The 20,360-nt window shown below is 40.2% G+C and overlaps 1 protein-coding gene and 1 pseudogene across 1 annotated transcript in view; both read right to left on the reverse strand.

Annotated features, from left to right (window-relative positions):
- Positions 1-20,360, reverse strand: part of ARHGAP10 (Rho GTPase activating protein 10) — a 317,977-nt gene that overhangs the window by 73,055 nt on the left and 224,562 nt on the right. The window lies entirely within an intron of this gene.
- Positions 7,207-18,589, reverse strand: LOC123391555 (annotated as a pseudogene).

Genomic DNA, 20,360 nt, shown 5'->3' on the forward strand with positions numbered 1-20,360 from the left:
AAATGATGCAGAACAAGCTGAGAGCAAAGAGAAACTAAGTGGATCACAATGGGAGAATTTTAGAGATACGTGATACCATACAGTGAAATAATATTAGAATAATTGAGATCCCAGAAGAGAGAAACGGGGAGGGCGGAAGGTACAATGGACCAAATTATAGCAGAGAACTTCCCTAATCTGGGGAAGAAAACAAGCATTCAAGTCCAGGAGGCACAGAGAACCCCCTTCAATATCAGTAAGTCAACACTCCAACATATAATAGTGAAACTTGCAAATCTCAGAGACAACAAATCCTCACAGCAGCTCAGGACAAGAGGTACATAACCTACAAAGGTAGAAACATTAGGCTGGCAGAAGACCTATCCTCAGCAGATTTGGCAGGCCAGAAAGGAATGGCAAGATATATTTAGGGTGCTAAATGAGAAAAATATGCAGCCAAGAATACTTTACCCAGCCAGCCTGTCATTCAAAATAGAAGAGAAATAAAAAGCTTCCAGGACAAACAGACACTAAAATAATTGGTGACCACTAAACCAATCCTGTAAGAAATATTAAAATCCTTTAAGTGGAGACAGAGCCTCAAAGTAACACAGACCAGAAAGGAACAGAGACAATATACAGAAACAGCGACTTTATAGGTAATACAGTAGCACTAAATTCCTCTTTCAATAGTTACTCTGAATGTAAATGGGCTAAATGACCAATCAAAAGACACAGGATATCAGAGTGGATAAAAAAGCAAGACCCATCGATATGCTTTCTGCAAGAGACTCATTTTAGACCCAAAGACACCTAAAGATTGAAAGTGAAGGGGTAGAAAACAATGTATCATGCTAATGGACATCAAAAGAAAGCTGAGGTAGCAGCTTTATATATCAGAAAAATTAGATTTTAAACCAAAGACCAGAATAAGAGATGAGGAAGGACACTATAATGGGAGTAGCCAATTATATAAAACAATAACAAAATTAAAGAAACACAGTGATAACAATACAATAATCATAGGGGACTGTAACATCCCACTCACTGCAATGGACAGATCATCTAAGCAGAAGATCAAAAGGAACAAGGGCTTTGAATGATACACTGGCCCAGATGGACTTCATAGATATATCCATGGCATTCCAACCTAAAGCAACTAAATACATACTCTTCGTGACTGCACATGGAACATTCTCCAGAATAGATCACAAACTGGATTGTAAATCTGGTCTCAACAAGTACCAAAAGACTGGGGTCATTCCCTGCATATTTTCAGACCACAGTGCTTTGAAACTGGAACTCAATTCCAAGAGGAAAGTTGGAAAGAACTCAAATACATGGAAGTTAAAAAACATTCTACTAAAGAATGAATGGGTCAACCAGGAAATTAAAGAAGAATTTTTAAAAATTCATGGAAACAAATGAAAATGAAAACACAACTGTTCAAAACCTTTGGGATGTAGCAAAGATGGCCCTAAGAGGAAAGTATATAGCAACAGAAGCCTTTCTCAAGAAACAAAGGTCTCAAATACACAACCTAACCCTACACCTAAAGGACCTGGAGAAAGAAGCAAATAAAGCCTAAACACAGCAGGAGAAGAGAATTAATAAAGATCAGAGCAGAAATCAATGAAATAGAAACAAAAACAACAGAGCAGAACAACAGAACTAGGAGTTGGTTCTTTGAATGAATTAGTAAGATTGATTAACCCTTGGCCAGACTTATCAAAAAGAGAAGAGAAAGGACCCAAACAAGCAAAATCATTAATGAAAGAGGAGAGATCACATCCAACCCCCCCAAAATACAAATACTTATATAATAACAGATTATGAGCAACCATATGCCAACAAACTGGACAATCTGGAAGAAATGGATGCATTCCAAGAAATGTATAAACTACCAAAACTGAAACAGGAAGAAATCGAAAACCTGCACAAACACAAAACTAGCAAGGAAATTGAAGCAGTAATCAAAAATTTCTCAACAATAAATAAATTTTTAAAAAAATTCTCAACAAACAAGAGTCCAGGGCTAGATGGCTTCCCAGGTGAATTCTACCAAACAATTAAAGAAGAATTAATACCTATTCTTCTGAAGCGGTTTCAAAAATTACAAATGGAGGGAAATTTTCCAAACTGCTTCTGAGGCCAGCATTACCTTGATCCCAAAACCAGAAAAGACCCCACCAAAAAAGAGAATTATGGACCAATATTCCTGATGAACATAAACGCAAAATTCGCACCAAGATACCAGCCAACAGTACATTAAAGCATCCAACAGTACATTAAAAGGATTACTCACTATGACCGAGTGATATTTATTCATGGGCTACAAGGTTGGGTCAACATATGCAAATCAATCAACATGCTCCCTTTCATTAATAAAAGAAAGGACAAGAACCGTATGACCTTCTCAATAGATGTAGAAAAACATTTGACAAACTACAGCATCCTTGCTTGATTAAAACTCTTCCCAGTGTAAGATAGAGGGACATGCCTCATATCATAAAAGCCATCTACGAAAAGCCCACCATGAATATCGTTCTCAATGGGGAAAAAATGAGAAATTTCCCGAGGTCGGGAATATGACAAGGATGTCTACTATCACCATTGCTATTCAACATAGAACTAGAAGTCCTAGTCTCAGAAATCAGACAACAAAAAGAAATAAAAGGCATCTGAATCAGCAAAGTAAAACTTTCCCTCTTTACAGATGACATGATACTCTTCATGGAAAACCCAAAAGACCTACACCAAAATTGCTAGGACTCATACAGAAATTCAATAAAGTAGCAGGATATAAAATCAGTGCACAGAAATCAGCTGTATTTCTATACACCAAGAATGAGACAGAAGGAGGAGAAATTAAGAAGTTAATCCCATTTACAATTGCATCCAAAACCATAAGATAACTAGAAACAAACCTAATTAAAGAGGCAAAGTTTCTATACACAGAAAACTAAGGAACACTCATGAGAGAAATTAAGGAAATCACAAAGAAATGGAAAAAACATTGAATTGGAAGAACTAATATTGTTAAAATGTCTATGCTACCTAGAGCAATCTACACATTCAATGCAATCCTATCAAAATACCATCAACTTTTTTTCAGAGCTGAACAAATAATCCTAAAATTTGTATGGAACCAGAAACAACTCCAAATAGCCAAAGAAATGCTGAGAAAAAAAGCTGGTGGCATCACAATGCAGGGCTTCAAGTTCTATTACAAAGCTATAATCATCAAGAGAATATGCTACTGGCACAAAAACAGACACATAGATCAATGGAACAGAATAGAGAACCCAGAAATGGACCCTCAATTCTATGGTTAACTGATCTTTGACAAAGCAGGAAAGAATATCCAATGGAAAAAAGACAGTCTCTTCAACAAACGGTGTCCAGAAAAATTGGACAGCCACATGCAGAAGAAAGAAACTGGGCAATTTCCTTATACCACACACAAAAATAGACTCAAAATGGATAAAAGAACTCAATGTGAGACAGGAATCTATCAAAATCCTAGAGGAGAACGCAGACAGCAACCTCACTGACTTCAGCCACAGCAACTTCTTGCTAGACACATCTCCAAAGGCAAAGGAAACCAAGGCAAAGATGAACTATTGGGACTTCATCAAGATAAAAAGCTTTCACACAGCAAAGAAAGCAGTCAACAAAAACAAAAGACAACCTATGGAATGCGAGAAGGTACTTGCAAATATCTTATCAGATAAAGGGAAAATATCCCAGTTCTATAAAGAACTTAACTCAAACTCAACACCCACAGAACAAATAATCCAGCCAAGAAATGGGCAGAAGACATGAATAGATGTTTCTCCAAAGAAGACATCCAAATGGCCAACAGACACATGAAAAAGTGCTCAACATCGCTCAGCATCAGGGAAATACAAATCAAAACCACAATGATGTACACCTCCCACTAGTCAGAATGGCTAAAATTAACCACTCAGGAAGCAAAAGATGTTGGCAAGGATGCACAGAAAGAAGAACCCTCTTACACTGTTGGTGAGAATGCAAGCTGGTACAGCCACTCTGGAAAACAGTATGAAGGTTCCTCCAAAAGCTGAAAATACAGCTACCCTATGACCCAGCAATTGCACTACAAGGTTTTACCCCAAAGATACAAATATAGTGATCCAAAGTGGTACCTGCACCCCAATGCTTATAGCAACAATGTCCACAATAGCCAAACAATGTAGGGAGCCCAGATGTCCATCGACAAATGAATGGATAAGGAAGACGTGGCACGCACACACACACACACACACACACACACAATGGAATATTAATCAGCCATCAAAAAAATCAAACCTTGCCATTTGCAATGACATGGATGGAACAAGAGTGTGTTACGTTAAGTGAGGTAAGTCAACCAGAGAAAGACAATTATCATATGATTTCATTCATATGTGCAATTTAAGAAACAAAACAAGAGGATCATAGGGGAAGGGAGGGAGGAAAAAAAACTACAAAATCAGAGGAGACAAACCATAAGAGACTCTCAAACATAGGGAAAAAAAACTGGGTTGCCAGAGGGGCTCGGGGTAGAGGGATGGAGTAACTGGGTAGTGGACATTAAGGAGGGCACATGATGTAATAAGTATTGGTTATTATATAAGACTGATGAATCACATAACTCTACCTCTGAAACTAATATACTATGTGTTAATTAACTGAATTTAAATAAATTTTTTAAATAATTAAGTTTCTTAAAATTCATCATCTCAGGACCTCTTCATACTAGTAAGAACTATTTATACATACTAGTAAAAACTATTCATAATGTTCTTTGGATCCCAAAGAAGTGTATGGATGTGGGGCGCCTGGGTGGCTCAGTGGGTTAAAGCCTCTGCCTTCGGCTCAGGTCATGATCCCAGGACCCTGGGATCGAGCCCCGCATCGGGCTCTCTGCTCAGCAGGGAGCCTGCTTCCTCCTCTCTCTCTCTCTCTCTGCCTACTTGTGATCTGTCTGTCAAATAAATTAAAAAAAAAAAAAAAGAAGTGTATGGATGTTTGTTTGTGTGGATTATGTCCACTGACATTCTTAGTGATAGAATTAAGAAACAAAATTATAAAAAATATTTAACCACATTTTAGTTGATTAAAAATAACACATCCATTACATATTAACATCTTTTATGAAAAAACAATGGTTTTCCAAAACAAAAATAATTTAATGAGAGAAATGGCATTGTTTTCCATTTTGAAAAATTTCTTCAATGTCAGATTTAAGAGAAGGCAGCTGGATTCTCATATCTGCTTCTGCATTCAATCTGTTTCCATATTATGATATCATATCACCTCTGGAAAACTCCTCTTTACAACTGTAAAAGAATGAGTGGTACCTCAGAGATCCCTAAAAGGGTCTCAGGGAAGCCCCATTCACACTTTGAGAATCCTTGTCTTAGGTGCTAATAAACCTGATTAACACAATTAAAATTATCATGCTCACCAGACACTGTTTGTAAGAACTATATTAATACGGACAAAGATTCCTCAACCTCAGCACCCTTGACATCCTGATCATTCTTATTGGAGGCACCACCCCATGCATGGTTAGCAGTATCTCTAGCCTCTACCCACTAGATACCCATAGCAGCCCCACTCAGTTCTATAAATCAAAAATGTTCCCACGCATTGCCAAATTTCCCTAGCGATTGAGAACCCCCACTATATATCTAGAGAAACATTTCTAGTGTTATGCCTCAGAGCTCAGTATTTGTTAGTAATCGCTTATCTTCATAGACAGAGGACACAAAACTGCAGAGATACTGAACAATTTCTGGAGCAAGAAGTGTGCCCAAGCAGGTTTCAGCAGACTGGAAACAAACAGACTGGAAATACAGGGTTGAAAAGATAAAACTTGTCGGGCCGGTACTTGAACCTGTATAAAAACAGCCACACAAGTACAGTATGAGAACATATGCCTCAGGCACAGCCATGAGTAGTCAATGTGGACAGTATGGCCTGGGTGAAGCCACCACCTGTCATGACTGACAAGCTGAGGACATCTCCAACAGGATTGACAGACAGAACATCTAGAGCAAGGAAGCTGTTAATCTCAACTGCCTTCCTTACTGACTGCACCACACTAGAGCAACTCAACGCAATTCTGACAATATATACTGAGATGGCATCAGATCCCACAGGTTAAGGGCTCAGTCCCATGAGACTGCATCCCCCAACCCCTGCTTCAGATTGTAAGACCAGGTTTTAATCTGGGCTTCTGACTGGCTATAAATCAGAGATTCACATGATCCACTCCTTGGGCTCAATTAATTTGCTAGAGCAGTTCACAGTACTCAGGAAACCTGTTTACTCACTAGATTACCAGTTTATTACAAAGGATCTGAAAGGATGTAAATCAAAAGCCAGATGAAAAGATACCTAGGGTAAGGTGCCAAACAAAGGCATTTTGTTCTCATAGAGTCTGGGATCTGGTGCTGTGATATATGGGAAGCTTTGTGGCTTCGCTCTGCTTTGGGGTTCATTACGAAGGCATAGTCATTATCAATGACATAGGCATCATCGATTAAATTACTAGCCACTAGTGACTGATTCAACCTCCACCCTCTCTCTTTAACCCCTAAATCAGGGGTTAGGGCTGCAAGTTTCAATACTCTATTCACTGTTGGTTCTTCTGGCAAAGAGTCCCCATGCTTAGGTACCTTACAAAAGCCCCCTCGTTTATATAAACTCAGTTGTGGCAGAGAAAGCTTTTCAGGAATAATAAGACTCCCATTTCACCTGAAGTGATTCAGGGACTAAGGACAAGAGACCAAACTCAACAAAGATGTCCCCATTGCTCTTATGGCTTAGGAAATTCCAAGAATTCTGGGAACTGGGAGGCAGGAACGGTGGACAAAGACCAAACAGATATTACTTGCTATAAAACACAGCACAATGTGACTAGGAAGGTGGGAAACTGAACACAAACTCATGCAATTTACCAGTCACCTAATTCTAAAAACACTATCATGTGAAAGAGGGATTCATCTTGTACTTGGCCCAGAGATTAAAACCAGGCCTAGGGGCACCTGGGTGGCTCAGTGGGTTGAGGCCTCTGCCTTCGGCTCAGGTCATGATCTGGGGGTCCTGGGATCGAGCCCTACATCGGGCTCTCTGCTCTGCAGGGAGCCTGTTTCCTCCCTTCTCTCACTCTCTGCCTGCCTCTCTGCCTACTTGTGATCTCCCATTCTCTCTCTGTCAAATAAATAAATAAAATCTTTAAAAAAAAAAAAAAAACCAGGCCTAATGGGTTAAGAATCTAAGAAGGCATATATCAACAGAATATACGGGGTTAAACCTTCTGAACTAAAGAAGTTACATAACTCTTGGCAGTGAATTTGGGAGACGAGGAGTTCCATGTCACCAAAGTTTTACCAAGTCCTACAAATATAAGACCAGGAGCATTCCAAAAGAGGATCCAACACTGCATGCAGGCTGGGCTTGGAGAGTTGACCGATGAACCCATGAATGAGAAAAAATCTGCCCCTCTCCAAAAGACAGTCTCACTCGCCAAGCTATTTGAGCCAAGGGCCTGACTCCTCAATATAGAAACAAGCATGTCAACCTGACCTGTCACCCTTTTCTGCAAGACAGGATAACCTTTCCCCACCCCCTGTGATAAATTCACACTGTACCATGCTGAGACCTGAGCTCCCTTAATTCCTGCTGCAAGTTGGCCATGCTCTGAGTTCTCCTTAGGTCCCAGATGCACAGTTAACGGGACACAGAGGTGGCCCTGACTGTTACGGAGTAATCTCATCTTACCACTCACTCCTATTCTGGTTTTCCCTTTGCAGTGGAAGAACGTGTCAGATATAATATATGAAAAAGCTTTGTGAACTGTTAACATTTCATAAATGCTCTTGTTAAACATAAAGTTATCCTTATTTGGCTTCTGAAATAGTGATCTTACAGCTCCTCAGCCATGGATATAGAGATGTTTGTTGAAGAGCATAATGATTAACCCCCTTGGAGTTTCCTAAGAGCCACAGCACCTATAGGCATTTTACCCTTATTTTCCTATATCCTACTATGCAAAAATATGTAAATAAACAGAACAAAAAACCATACAGGTACTATAGTAGTAATACTGAGCACTGCTCCAAGAGACCCAAGAGTCCCACTGATAATAAAGTCTGTGTGTTGGGGAACAATTGGGGGGCTAGGTGGAAATTTTAGCCAACTGGCGAAAGCTATAAACTAATGTCAACTTAGGGAGAACAAGATGAGAAGTTAACTAACCACCTACAGTGCCGGCACTGTATTTTCACTTTTAGAGTTATAATTGTATGAAAATAGGCAGATAATGTGTTGCTCTTTAAATATGTAACCTTTAAAAATATTCTCTTTTCTACCTAAAAGAACATTCTTCTGGAAGTCAATAGGAACACAGAAGTTACTAAACCAATTCAGTGAAATGGTGAGACATTCCTTCTGTTGATTGCTTCATAACAGCCCTCTCCAAAGCCTCGGGAGTTTCAAAGCCAGGGGTCACCAAGATCTAAGGGAAGGAAACAGATTCTCTTATCTTGATGGAAGGAATGTAAAGGAATTTGTGGTCATCCTTATGTAATCTGTCATAAAGAGACACATTTGTTTCATTTCTTCATCTGATACCCTGTACAACCAGATGACAGTTTGGATACTAGCAAAATAATCATTTTCAAAGTGACTTCAAAATGTAAGCACTCTGCCGTAAACATGCTCAGTAGGTCATACATACAAATACTTCTCTCATCACTGCTTCAAGTTTTTGTCATCTAAAGACAAGACGGCCCTGTTAGGCCTTCATTCATGGAAGGACGTGGAAGAATGTAAGGAGCTCAAACTCAAAAAAGAATCGGACTCATGATTAAGGTTCTTCAAACTGAAGTCTGATCTCTCTAGCAATTTCCAGTTTCTTCCAGTAGCTGAGTCAAGTTGACAGATATTTTTACACTGTGAGATAGAGAACAAGAGTATTTGTTTATTCCATAATGTAAATTTAAGTATGTGGTAGTTGGCTTTAAGTCAAACAAGGAGACTATAAATGAACCATAATGTCCCTATCTTAATAACACTGTTGATGAGGGTACTGACAAATCAATACCAGAAAAATACGGAGTCCTCTCTTCCACCCCTCGAAGATAATCATTGCCAACAGCTTCTTTGATTTCTTCTAAGAAAATTTTAAAAGTTGTCTATGCATATGCCTGCATACACACACACACACAAAACACACACACATAATTTCTAGGTACGTATTTTAACACAGAGAAGATCCTAATAGAGATACACTTCCAAGAAATTTTTAACTATTCAACTATTAACTGAATGCTTACTATGGAACATACAGTGTTCTGGACCTTAGAAATAAATAAGCATGAAGGCCCTGAGGGAGAAATGTGCCTGGCATGTTCCAGGAATGCCAAAGAGGCCATGATGACCACAGTCATTAGGGTATGAAAGAAAAGATGGGTCAGTGAGTAGGATGAGATTTTTTAAGTTTAATTCAGAGTAAGGGAGTACACACCAGTGTTTTAGTTATCATTCAGTTTCAGTGTGTTCATTTACTAGTGCTGTATAAGAAATTACCACAAACTCAAAGCCTAAAAACAACACATTTACTACTACTGTATTTTCTGATTCGTGATGTGTATGAGAAAGGTATCATCTCTCTCAGAGTTTCCAAGAATCAGGAGTCCAGGCACATCTTAACTGGGCCTCTCTGCTCAGGTTCTCAACTCACGAAGCCATAATCAAAAGTATCTGCCAGCTAGCATTACGGAGGCCAAACTGGGGATAAATCAGCTTCCGTACTCATTTGGGTTGTTGGCAGGATTCATTTCCTTTCAGTAAGGACTGAGGGTTCTGACTTTTTGATGAACATGGGCTAGAGGCTCCCAGTTCTCTGCCTTGCCAAGGTCCTCTCTGAAGGCAGTGCCCAACATGGCTATCTGCTTCTTCCAGGCCACCAAGAACCTCTGTCTCCAGTCTGCTCCCATGAAGTCTTCTATAACAAAATCATCATGGGGAAAACAGCCCCTCACCCTAGATTCTACTGGTGAGAATCAAGCCATAGGTCCCACAGGCATCCAAGGGCCTAGACCACTGGGCCACCTTAGCACACGTCCACCATACTTGGTATCAATGCTTATGAGTCCATTCTTGTTAACGGGTTGCTGAACATTTCTCCTTATGGCCATCACATAATTTAACTCTCTTCCCCGCCACTGAAGGCTTTTTTCTGTTGTTTGTTTTTTTTTTTAAGTCTTTCATACAATTTTATTTTCTTCCTTCAACCATAATGATAGGATATACAAACTTTGTCTTAACCAGAGGGTCTGTAAACACAGGCTTATTCAGCCCACTTACATGCAAGGCAAATGTTGCTTCTTGAAATGGTCCCACCATGGAACCTGTGGTCATCCACCCCTTATCACCTCCATGCCTGGCTTTATCTTCACTATACTGTGTGGCCACTTCACTGAATCCATTTCAGACTTTAACTTTCCCATGGCTTCCATGACTTTCCCATGTTTTTCCACACAGAATGTGTCTGACCTTTACTGCATTGTCACCACCTTTGGGACCCTGTGCCTTCCTGTCAGAACTGTCACTCCCAGAGGCTGATCCCCTCTCACCCCTTTCCCAGAACCACGTTTTCCCTTGGGCCGCATCTTCGAAGCTTGCAGCAGAACCCTCAACCCATTTCTGATTCTTGCACTGAGGTATGGTGGACATGCAATAGCAGTGACTATGCTCTACATTTTTGCAAAATCTTGACACTTAATCCTTCGAGTCCTTTGTAACAGAGAGATGGCTTCAAAGCAGGAGGTCATTCTAAGCCTTGCTGGACACACAAACCATCACAAAAAGTCTGTTCCAGCTCACATATACTCATTTCCTCCTCCAGGAGATTTCCCTCAATTCTTGGTGGAACTTTCTAGCTTTCTTCAAATAGGTGTTCTTCATCTCTTCATGTAACCTTACACACTGGTGATTCATTTCTTGATTTAGGCTTACATCAGGCAATTCATCTTTTCAGAGAACATTGATAATAGGGCCTGCCCTCCCACTGTATTTTCTGAGGCCTTGTAGTACATATGGAAGCTATTGATTTTGGGAATTACTTTTAATCCTTTATCCCAGTGAATCATTTTAGTGTATATAAGAGCTCTTCAATCTGCTCTCTGGGGCTATCTGTGTGTACAATCACACCCGTAAATAATGCAAACTTTCCCTCTTCCAGTTTCCAAACCACCTCATATCGCTTTCTCGCTTTTCTTGTCTAATAATTCTAGGACAATAGTTAATTAGTAACAGTGAGCCAAGTCACAATTTCAACATTCTAAGTGTTTCAGTACGTAAACAGAATACTAACTTAAGGAATAAAATACACAGTTTTAGATCATTTTAAGGAAGTATCCACAAATTTCTGTTTTACTAGAATACTTCCCTAGGAATTACGTAGATTCTGTCACATGCTTTTAGGCATCAGCTATAAGGTTTTCTCCTTTGACTTAATAATGTGATATATTGTATTAATGTATTTCATAATATTGAGCCACTCTTGTACTTCAGAGATGAAGTCAACTTAGACTGAAATATTACACAAAGTATTGCTATTATTTCCTGATGTATTATTTAAGGTCTCTGCACAACATGCTTAAGTAAAATTGATCTACAACTTTATCTCCAACCGGCTTCGGCACTGGTGCCTTACCAGCATCATAAAAAGAATTTGAAACTCTCCTCTACCATGGTGTGGACCAGTTTAAACATTAACAGATTAAACAGTTGCTTCCAAGTTTAAAATTCACCTGTGAAAATACCTGTGTGTGGTGCTTGTTGTGGATGGCAGCTCTTTTAAAGTTTCCATTTCTTTATTAGTTCACTAATTTTATTCTGATTTTCAAAATTTTGTGCACTGTGTATCTATGGTTTATTTCCATATTTGTTTCTATTTATATTTGTGAGCCTTCTCTCCCACCCGTTTTTCTTGACTAGCTTAGCCAAGGAAATCTGTTTTATGTTCCCAACTCTACCAAAAATGCAAGAGGCTTTATAAAAAAAAAAAAAAAAACACTTTTCTTTCCTAATTAATTAATTTCATCTTTTATATTTCTTAATTTCTCCAAATTTGGGGGGAAGTGGGTGGAAGTGTAATTTATTTCATTCTTACTGACTTGGTTATCCATTTCCCTCAGAACATAATTTCTGCACAAATTTAGGTTTTGATATTCTTGTTTTCATGATATTTTTCTAGGCATTCTCCAACTTTTTAATTTCTATTTTAATCCATGAATCATGAAAGTTTCTAAATTTCCAGGTGACCAGGGACCTTTTTCTTTTCTTCCAATTCCCAGATTTAGAGTGTTATACAGATCAGGAAAAAAACGGTCTGTGTTATTTCTACCTTTTGAAATTTGGGATGTTTCCTTGTGGCCAAGAACAGATACTCAAAACCTATAAACATTGCTTTATTGTATTCTGAGCTGCTGTAGGAAAATATGAGGCAACCAGATGAATCCTCCTAATGGGTTTTCTATTTTTCCTCAAAATCTAAAAACCTAATCAGAGTTTGTTTCTATATGGTTAATTCTGAAGAACTTAAAATCAGAACTAAGGTTTCTTGAAATTCAGTGAATGTTCTGATCAGATAGATTACAGTCTCACTTTGATTCAGAAAAAAGTCATCATCTGTTTTATCATTAAGATTATTTCTATTCCATGCATTTCATTCTGTACTGCCATGGTGACCTCTAACAGGTCATTTTTCCCTCTGTTTCTTTGACTTCTTTTGCCTGTCTCTCTCCGTCCACTGACCATGACTGTTTCATGAATGAGCGTAATTTAATTTTTTATTCTATTCCTTTTGACATGTTTTAATTTGTTCATTTGTTTCAAAATACTGTATGTGTGTACTGTTTCCTTAGCTCCACAAGTACCTTCAAAAAAAAAAAAAAAAAATCCCTGAGTCATTTTATTTTTTCAACTCCCATTTCATTAACTACTTAATTATTCTATAGAGACAAATTTTACTAAGTTCTTTTCTTCTCTTCCTTGGATCAGTATTTCTTCCAAAACAGATTCTTCCACTACAGTTTACGTTTTTTCCCCTCCTGCTGCAATACATTCATATAGACTCCACAGTGGGTATTTTTGGTTGGTTGATTTCAATTTTACTTGTGTTCAATTTTACTTGTGTCAACACTTTATTCACACCACGACACCATGGGTGACACGTCCTTGAATCTCTTCCCATGTTGCGGGGGTCTGTTTTCTTCTTCCACACACAACAGTTCTGCCTGCCCGGCGCTCTGTAGCTGGAGAAGGGTGTGTTTGTCTGCTTGGGCTGCCACAACAGAACCCCACAGACTGGGTGGCTTGAACAACACAAATCTATCTTCTCACAGTTCTGGAGCCTGGAGCCCCAAGCTCAAGGTACCAGCAGGGTCTGCTGCTCCCAAGGCCTCTCTCTTGGGCTTGTCGGTGGCTGCCTTCTTGCTGTGCCCTCACATGGCCTTTCCTGTGTGCAAGCACATCCCTGGTGTCCTTTCCCCTTCTTATACTGGACGGGGGCCACATCTTTACCACCTTGTTTAATCTTAATTCCCTTTTTTAAAGACTCCCCCCCGACCCAAAACGCTCCTCCCCTGTGGGTTAGGGCTTGAACATTTTCAGAGGACACAACTGGTCCGTAACCAATGAGGAGGCGGAGGGCAACAGTGCGGCTGGGGCTGCGCACAACCTGGTCTTTCACCTCGGGTTTTGCAAAAATGCCTGTCTGTGTCTGTGCTCAGTCCCCCTGCCTGGGCTGCCCACAATTCCAGCAGAGGTCCTGGCCCTTCAGCCCCCACCAGGAGTCTCTGCCCTTGGTGGCCGCTATCACCGCTTCCTATCATTCTCCAGGCAGAAGATGGACCAGGTAAGAGGATTTCTAGATGTTCACATCACAAGCTATCAGGGTGTGAAACAGTATTCCTCTCTCTAATCTTGGGGTTCACTTTTCCCATGTTCTTCTCTTATAGAAGCTCTTTTTTAAATTTTTAATTTAGTCTTGATTCTGAGGTTTCCTTTCTGACTTTGTTTCTTGCTGGAGATCACTGCCCCAGGCTGTCTGTGAGAGGGAGTCCATGATGCATCACACCCCACCTAGTCTCCTTCTCTGGCTAGGAGAGTGGTCAGGAGGAGCTTCTACCTTTGTGGAATTTGCAAGTCTAACCCAAGGCTGACCAAACCATCTTCTACACCTCCCTCCAAAAAGGAATTGTGAGGATTACATATGCATCTGTTCTGTGTCGCATTTGTGGAAGGCAGAGTTAGGAGTAAAACAGATGAGGTCCATGCCAGTTTTTAAAAATGTCACTTGCTGGTCTCTAGCTTTTCTTCCATTTGACTGATACCAAGGTGTTATTCTTTTCTCCTTTTAACCTATTTTTTTATTTATATTGTAAGATTTTTGAGATCTGAGCTTGCTATCTTAGAGCATGTGTTTGAGGTATCTGTTTTAGGTAAGAAACAGACAATAAATACTACTGGTAAAGATGTAAGTAAAAGGTAACACACCATCACATGTAGAAGCCTGTAACTTTACTGAACTTCACTAGTTTCCTTACTCCCAGTTGTGTCAAAGAGCCACATGTTTTTATTATGTTATTTCGGTATCACCCAAGTTCATTCCCCCAAAGCAGGGATTCCTAACTGAGGTTCCTTATGGACTCTGGTATTAGTGTATACCCTCAAATTGTCCGTAAATGGTATATATGCACTTGTATTATTTTCTTTTTAGAAAACGAGATTGTTATCTTTAATCAAATTCTCCAAGAAGTATGAAACATTAAAAACTGGTTAGGAATCACTGACCTACAGTAATGAGCAGAAAAGCTGCCAAGAACAGAAAACAATGGAGAATTAGAAACCATTTATAAGAGTTTGGATTCATCCAAATAATAAAGTCAAGTGAAAGAGTTTTCTTTTCACTTTTCACTTTTCTTTTTCACTTTTACACGGAATTTGGATAAAACCCAGAGGACTTCCAAAAGAGTTCAACCACAGTTGACCCTGGGCATTGCAGGTAACACAGTCCTACAGAAATTGCGGAATAAAAGGAGTAGACACAGGAAACAATTATTATTCCAAGGACCCTTCCACATCAATCCATCAGTAAGTACAGCTTACTCTGAGCTTATTAGCACATTAAGCACAAATGACCTAATTCCTTCATTAAATTTTGAAAATGATGACTAATCCTCTTAGTAGTCATGTCCCGCATTTCCATCTAAACAGAAATGACATTCTAGAAAACTCAAGGGTTTAAAGGCTTTCCTGGAGAAAGAATGCCTCCACTTTCACTTATTGCTGAGTTAGGGAAAGAGAAACAATTACTTCAAAAGAGGCACAGCCTATAAATAAATTCTATTCTCAATATACAAAACAAGCAAAGTTGATTCAGCAACAAATTAAAGAGAACAGGAGGCAGATACTGAGATCATACACTAAGATTATGATCCCGCTTCTGTGTGAGTTTCTGATGTACACTGTTTCTTTATGTGACTATATACAGCACTGCTATCATTTCCAAAGGATTATAAATCTCCCTCAAGACCTATTAGTCCAACCACTTTAGAGGTTTGGTTTGGCACCATCTACAGTCTGCAGCCCATGTGCACTTTTGGTAATTAAGAATAAGTAATAATGATGACAAACAACACACCAGCTGTGCGATGATTAATAAGAACTGTCTTATGCACACAACCAGGCACTGGCATGTGTGTCTCAAGCAACTATATAAAGCTCATGCCTTTATGAAATCAAATACAGAGATTTCCTTTCTCACTCCTACACATTCCAACAGAGACATACGTAAGCACTTTTGTACAATTTAAACTTGGAGCTATCCATGTACTAATATTGACTGAAACACTATGCATCATTTAAGCTTAAAAAGAAAAAAATATGGTCTTGTTTTTCTTGGGACAGTAGAAAGACCACAAGGAATTTTCTAACTGTGTGGCTTAACTGCCTGAAATCCTTTTTGGAATGAGGCAGACTGTCAATGAATAAAGCAAGCTGTGTGACCTTGGGTAAGTTAATTTCAACTCTGTAAACTGCAGAGAAAACAATACTACCTAAAAGACAACAAACAAACAAACAAACACACTCTTTCAGGGTTGACTGGCTGATTCATGGGTCCTACAAATGAGACCTAGCCAGTGGCTGGAACATCAGGTACTCAAGATGGCCTTGGTGCTGACCCTCTGCCCTACGCAGACTAGATGCTTCAGAAAAGCAGCTTCAAATTTTATAATTACGTCCACTAGGTCTCCTGCAGGCCTAAGTCACTGTTGTAAAGGGAATGGGTACATACCTTCTGAAGAAACAACTGATTGATTCACAAAGGAATGCCTGCTACATAAGTCTTCCGAGTATAGAAACGGTTTTAACCTGGCTTTGGACAAAGAAAGCTACTGGCTTCTGGAAGGTCCAAACTCCAAACACACAATCCTCGAGCCATGTTTCTAGAACTCTACCACTATGTCAGAGTTTGTTACACCCTGGACTTCCAGAAAGCAAGATCTGCTTCCCCCCACTCCCTTAATTTTTTGTGCCTGTCCACGCAGTACAAGGCATGAAGGAGCAGCTTTATAGATGTCTGCTGAATGAATTGGTAAGTGTATAAAAGAAATGATGCCAACACCAAATATCAGGTCATTTAACTTCCATCATGAATAATTTGAGATATATACACAAGTAAAAAATAATATAATAAATTCCTATGTCCGCATCACCTAACTTCATCAGTCATTAACTGATCAGCTTAATTCATCGACATCCCTCGATTATTTTCGAGCAGATTCCAGACTTAGTACAGGTTGCTTAAGAAGCTTTAAGTAATTAGGTTTTACTTAAAGTGAATTCTAGATTAGTCTAGTAGACTCCAGAATTCTAGACACTTGTATCTCTACGGTAACAAGAAACAATACTTTGTCAAGATCAATAGAAGTCATCATTATCTGGTCAAGAGAGGAGCTGTGACATAAACAAAAGGAAATCAAACCTTTCCTCTAAATCACGATGGGTTAGATAGTACTGGTAGTTAAAAAAGAGAGAGAGAGAGAGACAATACTACTACAAATATCTGTCTGAGGAAAAACAATGACTTGGGAGGGGGAACACAGTGTTAATATTGGATGACTAGCTCACCTAACGAATCCTCATGAAAGGCTACATATTTGTTTTTAACTTTTTAAAACTATTCAGTAAAAGGATTTTTCTAGAGAAAAATCCAGAAGATTAAATAAAGAGTGCGGCTCTGAGGAGGGTATCGGCCAGCTAATACAAAGCCCAAGCCAGCGTGAAAAGGGGGGTTTGGATCAGACGCCAAGGAGGGAGGGCAGAACAGACAGGGCAGGACCTTGATCTGTGAGAAAATGGGGGGCCCCCAATGACAGCACCTGATAGAGCCAAAGAGTGAGAACAGAAATAAAGCTGACAAAACTGATTCCTGCCCTGTGGGGTCATTCTCAAGGAGAAATCAACCAACTGGAAAGTTAAAGAAGGAGGGCTTTTAAGGACTTTTCATCCTGGGCCAAATTAGTCCAGCGACATAAGGCTGCATGGCTTGAAATTTACTTGACCTACACTGACCACATTCGCCTCGATTCCCATGCTCCTCAATAAAGTTAATCCTGCACTTCCTAATAGGGCTGACAACACACACTTCCCCAACAGCATGGAGAAGACACTTCCAAAGCAAAAGACAAAAGGCTCTAAATCCCAAAGACAGAGAACATCCTTGCAGGAGAGACAGTCACTCACAGTCACCCCTGCCCTCAACCTCCTCACCCCAGCAGTTAGAAGATGCCCAGTGTGTAGAAGAGAATAAACACAGCAGGCGTAAGATGGGCATCTTTAGAAGGCCTGCTTGCCAAACTGGCCCTTCGTTGGCGTCTAGGGACTAGGCTGGTAAACAGTTCTTTAAACTGATAGAAAACATTCCCTTTAAGGTTAGGATGGCCCACCATGCCCAAACTGTTTGAATTCGTGTTCAAACAGTTTGGGCACGGTGGGCCTATGTGGGGGTTATGTGGAATACCTGTTTCCCATCTGGGAGTCTGGAATTCTGGTATATGGTGAGCAAAGGATGCCTATGTGACTAGCTCCCACAGGCACTGGTCTCAAACGGGCTTTCCTGAACAGAAGTATCAAACACATGTTTCTACATTTTCAGAGCTGGAGGAAGAGTCTGCTCTGTGTGACTTCTGGGAGGGGAGGGCATAAGCCAAACGACATGCGGACTCCTCCAGACTCCACCCGGGTTGTCTTCTTCTCTGTGTGTCCTTACTCCACTGCTGTGATGATAGCTGTGAGCACAACTTTGTGTCCTTCCAGCACATCCCCGAACGTGGGGGTGGTCTTGAGGACCTCAGACACAGCCACGAAAGCAGGCACTACACTTACCGGCAAGACTTCAATTTGGAGGATATAACATAGCGGCCTGCTTCTTCAAGTAGACATTTTAGCTCCTCTGACTTTTAGTTACGGCAGAAATTGGAGAATTTTTTTTTTTAAAGATTTTATTTATTTATTTGAGAGAGAGAGAGAGTGAGAGGGAACATGAGCAAGGAGAAGGTCAGAGAGAGAAGCAGACTCCCCGTGGAACTGGGAGCCCTATGCGGGACTCGATCCCGGGACTCCAGGATCATGACCCGAGCCGAAGGCAGTCGTCCAACCAACTGAGCCACTCAGGCGTCCCAGAAATTGGAGAATTTATGGAAGCCTAGCAGAAATAGAACTGTCACATGCCCCACTGTGCATGAGCTGAAACTGTCAACCCTTAATTTAGCCATTTTCCAGGTACCATGCATTAGTGAAAACATTTAGTTAGGTAGGACAGCTACCTAGTGTTTGCCATGCTAAAGAGGCAAGAGCTAAAATACTGGCACATGGTCAGCTCTCAGTTATCACTAACAGTTTTAATTAAAATTAAAATTAACAGTTTTAATTTCAGGGCAAGTCAGAGGAATTCAAATGAGACAACAAGGCTGCACTGTGAAAACCTGACGAGGACAAAGGTGCCTTCTTCAGTCTGCCCCAAGTCAGGTTCCTTCTGCTTCCCACTCAGGGAGAAGTCTGAATATCAGCACATCTCAATGGAAAACAGCTGCCTTTCGTTATTTAAGGACAAGGCCTTTCAGTGTGGGCTCATTCTTTCCATGGCCAAACTGAGCCATCAGTATTTTAATAAAGGGTTTCCTTCATGGCTGGCCCGGGTAAGGAACAGAAACAACGAAGTGTCACTGATTAAATAAAGCGTGAATCTGAGATGAGCGACATCTTTATCCGCTCCCCTCCTGGCTTCTGAGCAAAAACATGGAAAATAAGTCAACATCAAAAGACAAGAAAGGCTGGGCCTGAAGACATGTTCCAGACCCTGACCTCACCTGGATATATGGCAGCTCTTGGTTTTCCCATGGTTCTAGGTTCTTAACCTGAAATTCCTAGAACTGCGCCTACATTTCTTCGGTGTATCTATAATAATAATACCATTTCCTGGGAACAGAACCCAAAGCCTTCATTAAATTTTCAAACTAGGTCCTAATGTAATAAAACTTCAAAACCACTGCTCTAGACGGAGGAAGGGTATGGCACATGCAGGAGCAGACGTTAAAATGCTACATGACTGAGTGGCAGACTGAGGCCCACGCTGCCAGGAGATGTGTAAGAATGCAGCAGCGGAGGGAATGGCTTTATCAGGTTGGAGACCAACAACTGGGAACACAATGACTTAGAAGAAAAAGAAATTATGTTAGAGTTGAGAGAAAAGTCACTTCTGGTTTAAATACTGGTCTGAGAAAATTGAAGAAGAAAGTTAAAGAGGTTCTAGTTAAGATCATGGGAAGAGAGCAACAGGTTCATATTTGGACAACCTCAAAATGCCAGGTTCCACCTAAAACTCTGTTGACTGGACCCACATGATCTGTTTCCAAAAAGACTGGACCTGAGTTAACAGCCAGCCCCAAGGACATGCCTAAGCTACCTGATAGCACTGAAATATAAACAGAGTTAAATCAAAGTTGACAAATAAATCATGCATCTGTAAATTTATCAAATTGCAGGTATAGCGCTTGTGAATTGTCTCACACTGTCCAAAGATGATTTAGCTGCAACCAAAACAGTACTAAACTGACAGAAGTAAAAGGGGATTTGTTAAAAGGAATCAGCAGGAAGTAGGAGGAGCTGGAACTCAAAACTGTTCTGAGGCCATCAGGAGTCAACTAACAACTCTCCACTTCTCACCTCTGGGCGCTTTTCTAACAAGATTCCCATCCTTCCCAGCGCTCTGCCTTCTCTGCTGGACACCTGAC

The sequence above is a fragment of the Mustela putorius genome, unplaced genomic scaffold (genome assembly GCF_011764305.1).
Source record: "Mustela putorius furo isolate JIRA1106 unplaced genomic scaffold, ASM1176430v1.1 tig00000242_pilon_pilon_pilon, whole genome shotgun sequence".
NCBI lineage: Eukaryota > Metazoa > Chordata > Mammalia > Carnivora > Mustelidae > Mustela > Mustela putorius.